This window comes from Megascapheus bottae, chromosome 11 (genome assembly GCF_031878675.1).
Source record: "Megascapheus bottae isolate mThoBot1 chromosome 11, mThoBot2.hap1, whole genome shotgun sequence".
Lineage (NCBI taxonomy): Eukaryota > Metazoa > Chordata > Mammalia > Rodentia > Geomyidae > Megascapheus > Megascapheus bottae.
Window position 1 is genome coordinate 18,373,469 of NC_143519.1, and position 6,524 is coordinate 18,379,992.

At 32.6% G+C, this 6,524-nt stretch overlaps 1 long non-coding RNA gene across 2 annotated transcripts; it reads left to right on the plus strand.

The window, feature by feature from the left end:
* The first annotated feature begins 135 nt into the window (after positions 1–135).
* On the plus strand, positions 136–5,494 carry LOC150056793 (uncharacterized). Of its 2 annotated transcripts, none has more exons than XR_016536987.1 (3): positions 136–202; positions 1,793–1,891; positions 5,124–5,494. It is a non-coding gene; the product is annotated as an uncharacterized LOC150056793 (long non-coding RNA). The 2 variants fall into 2 exon arrangements; XR_016536986.1 differs by lacking the exon at positions 136–202 and adding an exon at positions 924–1,008.
* Positions 5,495–6,524: the final 1,030 nt, after the last annotated feature.

Below are 6,524 nucleotides of genomic sequence, written 5' to 3' on the forward strand. Positions count from 1 at the left end.
AGATAAATTCAGTGATGCAGCAGAATTATAAAAACATTTATTAAAGTCACGTGGACTTACATATTAAGCATTCCAGAATGCTGCTTCTAGAATTTTGTCTTTGTTTTCATAAGGCCTTAGAAACAACTCCATGGGGCCAGGGGTGTGGCATAGTGGTAGAATGATTGCCTTGCATGCATGAAGCCTCGAGCTCAATTCCATGGTATTACACACAAAGAAAAAGCTGGAAGTGGAAATGTGGCTCAGGCTCAAGTGATAGAGTACAAAAAAGAAGAAAAGAAAGGAAGAAAAAAAGGAAGGAGGAAAGAAGGCGGGAGGGAGGATAGGAGGCACACCAGAGAGAGAGAGACAGAGACAGAGACAGAGACAGAGAAAAATAGTGAGAGAGAGAGACAGAGACAGAGACAGAGACAGAGAAACTCTATGGTGAATACCATAAAAATACTGTAGAAGTATAGGCAATTCCGCTTGAATTCCTAGTCTAATGAAAGGAGGTAGAGGAGAGCAGAAAAAAAGAAGCTTTGATCTCACAGAACAATCACAGTGCATTCATATTACATAGATAATAATGCCAAACTAAATAGAAACCAGTTCCTGTTTCACAGATTTTTGCATTTTTTGAAAGGAAGTTCACTATGTAAATGTATGCAATGATGTTTATACCATGCAGCACCCTTGGTATCTAATATTATCTTACCACATGCTTTTCTTTTCATTTCCAACTTATGCTTTGAGTAATAGTCCAAAAAGAATACCAGGTCACATAGAATATCCTGACAATTCAGTAATAAAATTTAGAGCAAATTAAAGGTGAGGTGAGGAAACAAGAATTAGATCTTAGGTTTTTGCATTCAAATGGAGACATTGTGATGTGTTCATGTGGTCACATGGTGGCCTTACTTCCAGAATTCAGAAGAGACCACCAGATGTATAGTTTCTCTAAAGCTCATATATGACTCTGATCAACCTTGGGACAGATTATCACATTATCTTATTGGTACATAGGAGGTAAATTTAAGACCAGAAATAGATTTTATTTAGTAAAAATAACTAAATAAAAGTAGTGTAATGCAGGAGTTTAATTGATTATTAAGGCATGCTTTTAGCTCCCTAGTAACTTTTTCCTCCCCCAAAAGTAAAATGATATAGCACTGATTTTTATTTTCTTCTAAGAGAAAAAAATGCCCCTACAATAATATTTTAGTGAGTTCTATTATTTACATTCTGTTGCATTCAATAAGATTACATGTGCTGATGATATCCAGAACCAAATATTTCTACTTTTTATTATATAATAACAGAATTTGGTTTCATAGTTATTGTCTTTTTAAAGATTAACAGTGGTAATAATGGCACACAGGATGAAGTTATACCTTATTGAAGTATTTATGTCCTCCTCTGATTCTTGCTGTCTTTCAACCTCCTTCTACTTAGTGACCCAAGAATTGCATCCATTTGGCCAGTTTTCATATTTTGTTGTATAGTTTCCTTAGATTATTTCTCAAACTGGATTATGTATTTTTAAGAATAAATAAAATTCCTATCCCTTTCATTCATGCATAAGAATGAGACGAAGTACATTTTAATGTGTCCTAATTTGTGCAAATATAAATTCAAGCAGATCAAGGATATTAATGTAACACCTGAAACTTTTAAAATTCTATAAGCAAAAATAGAGAAAACCCTGGAACATATCATAGATAGTAACTTCCCAATTGGAACTTAGTAGCTCATGAAATAAGAGCAATAATTGACAAGTGAAACTGCCTAAAATGAAAATGCTTCTCCACAGAAAAGAATACAGCCACTATACCAAAGGATAAGCTTATACATTGGGAGAAAATCTCAACCAGCTATACATCTGACAAGTGATTAATATCAAGAATACACAGTAAGCTCAAATTTTAAATTCCAAAAGGAACAACAGTACATTTTACAACTGTAAACACCTGTTTATCACACTTAAAATAAATTAAATAAAAATCAATAAAAGTAAAAATGTGCTAATGAACTGAATAATTCTCAAAAGAATTATAAATGGTTGATGTATGTATATAGAAATGATCAATATATGCATAAGGAAATGTTCAACTTTTGTGGCCATAAAGAACTGTACCTCAAACCAGAAAGAAAGAAATAGCAAAACTAACAAAAGACCATTATTAGTGGGAATGAAAACTCATAAAATGACTATGGAAATCAGTATGGAGCTTGTCAGAAAACGATAAATAGAACTACTACATGACTCAGCAATATAGCTTGAGCATTTATCAGAAGAAATTGAAAAGTGTCTATACTATCTATACTAAAAGTATAGATAATAATGAATAATTATTTGCAAATAACGAAGATAAGAAATTGGCCTTGCAACTGATGAATGATTAAGATAAATTTGAATGCAAACACAATGGAGTATTATTATTCATCCATAAATAAAATGGGATTGTATAATTTTCAGGGAAATGGATGGAGCTAGATATAACCATTAAGCAAGGTAAGCCATGTACACAGAGCTCATATATTATGACAGAGCTCATATGTAGATGCTAGATCTAATACTTAAATATATATAAATATACACAGGCTCATGTACACATATACAAATGTAAATGGATGTTTATATAAATTTTTTTAAACTTTTGGAGGAATAGAAGATAAGAGAAAGGATTTTAGAAGAGGAACAATACTTAAAGTCATTACATCCATGAGTATATATAGCAAATTGAATAATTGGGGTTAGAGAAATCAAAATCATAATAATCATTTTAATAGATATAAAAATCTATATTTAGAAATGAATATATTCAAAATTATTTTATCAGCTCCTAACTATAAGGATTTTTTTTACCATTTCAAGAGCTATACTGATTTATTTTATTTTTGCCACATTATTGACAAAGAACACTAGAAAATAATCACCTCCTTGTAAATAAACATTCATGGTTAAAGAATGCAAAACAGGAGAGTGTACCTTTGATTCTCTCTCTGATATCGTATTTCCCAGAACCATTAAACTTCTTGCTTTATGATATTGGAATTTAACCAATTTTTATATGAGTTAGCAAAAATTTTAAGAATTAACATTGTCTTAGCATGAGCCCTTCAAAGGACTTACTACATTCTTTTAAGTAAGGTTAATCGGTTTAGAGTAAAAATATGAGCCATAGCTATTATCAACAGGTTTTACTTAACAAAATTGTACTTTAAAAATTGGCTGGCTTGTTCCAAGGTTCATGAAGTTTTTGCATACTGGTAATTTTTCCTGCCTTTGAGTTCTAAGTCATCCTTCTTAATGCTCTCCTTGGTAACAGGAAGATGGGCTGCACAGAGTCCTTTAAAGTACACAGTTTAAACCTTAGCAGACCCAGGATTAAATTTCACTTTCAAGTGGCTTAAGTTTCTGCAGAAATAAAATTCTCTCTTTTATAAATGAGAATATTATCACCTACCTCATAGTTTTGCTGAGAATATCAAAGGAAATGATTTATATAAAGTCCTCAGCGAGATCTAGCATAAGGTAAAAGATTTGTGTGTGTATATATATATATATATACATATATATATATATATTTCCTTTCTCTTTAAAGGTGAATGCATTCTAGATCCAATATTTTCCACAAGAAGATAGAACTTCACTTAAAGCTTTTCATATATCTGGTAAAAATACTGTTTTTAAGAAGTCTTGCTGATTCTAGATTGATGATTTTCATTTTTTCTCTATCTCGCAGTTACAGGGTTTTTCCTGTACAGTCAGAAGAAATGATATAACTCAGATATTTTTGCTGTGGAAATCCCAGGAATAAGCAAAGCAGATGCCTATCATTTTCTGACAAGCACAAAATATATTCAATTATTATTTTTATGAACTTATAACCATTAGTTTTTATCACTAGTTTTAGGAACCAATGTAAAGGACATTTTGTTCTTTGTGTGTCTATCTCTCCTTTCTCTGAAATGATACAAATATTACATTTTGTCTCTGGTTTAAATGACAGCACACACATACACACAAACACACACACACACACACATTCATCATACAACACACATGAACAGGCATTCTTTTCCAGTTAGTAAAGGACTGGTTATCTTAAATATATAAAAGCATTTGCCTAGATTGATAAAATTTCCTCTATATCTAAAGCTGGCTGACTCATTTTCTCTTTTACTCAGTAAAGAATGCACAACACTTCACCATTCTATATTCATTTGGCAAATAACATAATGCTCAAATATTTACTTGAAATTAAACCATCCATTTTCAGACAAGATATATTGAGTTTTACTCTCACAGATAATTATCTCCATGATGTGTAATGCCTATAGAAGATTTTAAAATAATTTCTGGGGTGCCAGGAATACATTAACTGCCTGCCTTGGTTAAAGCACCTCTATGTTTGCTTTATTCTGAATTAACTTAAGGATGGGCAATTTGTAGTCCTGTACCTAAAGATGTGACTAAACTCAAAATGAGCAGCGTTTTCTGATTAATTACTGAAATTCCCTCCTTCCAATCATAGAGCCTTTGTTCTTATTTCTGGCTACTGGGAAGTGATGGGGAGGTGCTGAGGTGAGCAGATAGAACAACAGCCGTTCCTCAGCCCTGTCGCTTAGCAAATGGCATGAGTCATTGTTTATAAAGAACACGGTAAATGTACTAGCTACTTACTTTTGTGTGTGTGTGTTTTCGCTTCCTGGAAAGTAAAGGTCTCACTCTCTAATGCAGACAGAAGTTCAGCTTGAGGCTCATTTATCTTTGACCCCAATTGTTAAGGTGCTCCATAAGACAATTGCTTTAAAAAGAGCACCAATTGCTTTAAAAAGAGCTGACATTCTGAGAAACTGCTTTGCTCTTAAATAGAATTTTCTTTTATCATTTCATCGAGTGTGCTGGTGTCATTACTCTTGTGAATTAGTGTTTCCCAATTTGGAACCCAGTACTTATACACTCTATGGCTTAATAATACATATAGAACATATTGTAGTAATGCATATTACTAGAGATAACTATATTTTCGTTGAAAGCATTTCTCTAAAATTAGAATACATTAATAAATTGACTTCTTAAAAATGAGCACTAAGTAATTTCCACACTGATTCTTTTCTTTAATTTCTTTCTAAAGGGTCGAAGGAAGTAAGCATGATGAATAATAGTGAACCTGAGAAAAATGGTGAAGGAAATGTTATTTTTTTTTTTTTGCCAGTACAGTGGCTTGAACTCAGGGCCTGGACATTGTCCTTGAACACACTTTTTCTCAAGGCTACCATCCTGCCACTAGAGCGATGCCACCACTTCTGGCTTTTTCTGAGTATGTGATAACAAGGAATCAAAACCCAAGGCTTTGGCCTTGCTAGGCAAGCCTGTACCACTAGGCTACTCTCCGGGCCCCAAAATTCAGTCTTGACAACAGACATTGACATGGAACTTAGATTATATGTTGAACAGATCTTTGTATACACGTTCATCATCATTCTCACTGAAGGAAGGAGAAGGCCAAAGAACACTCAATTTATTAATAACTTAAATAAAAATTATTTTCTTAAGTGAGGGAAGTGGTGATATAGGAAGGTTGGGTAAGAATATCAAAATGATTGCCATTGATCAAGATGTATTGTCTTCATGAACTGCCTTGTTAAGTGGCAACTTCTTTGTATAACAACTTAAAGATAATAATTTAAAGAAAAAGTTTTGGGGATACAGATCAAGAAATAGACTGCTTATTTAGCTGGGCCCTGTGTTCAATATCTATTGGCACAGAACCAACTAACAATGACATTATGTTGACAAGCATCAACTATTTTGCTCTTCATTCACATTTTGCAATATATTTAAGGTTACTATTCTTCAGCATTGTCCCTGAAAGTCTGGAAAATTCACTAAACATAAACAAATTAAGAGAGAAAGAGCCCAGGTTCTTATTATGAAAAATACTGAGTAACTTCTACACACTTTGGGTTAAGAACTAAAAGAGCTATATTGTAGATCCTATCATGAAAGAAATGAAAATAGGTCTTCACAAAACTCTATCACTGAAATTTTAGTAATTACAGATAGGAGTATAATTTCTAATTGGTACAACTCTATAACATTTATATATCTCTATAATAATTTTTAAAACTACAAATTTTCCTTACATTTCAAATTATTTTCATATTATCAAATGCCATTTATGACTCTAGATTTTCAGTTAAATGTAATGAGATAAAAACAAGATGTTCAAATTTGGAAAAGATAGAAATGCTTACTAACATTAAGGTAATAATAAACATGTAATTACTAAACAATTATTTTTCACAAAATCTTGGATAGTACATGTGTAGAGACAGAAAGAAAATGTTCATATTATTGACAATGAAGTTAAAAATATCTCTTATTAGCTGGGTGTGTTGGCTCATGCCTGTAATCCGTAATCCTAGATATTCAGGCGGCTGAGATCTGAGGATCCAGGTTCTAAGCCAGCCTGGGCAAAAACAAAACAAACACACACACACACACACACACACACACACACACACACACACAC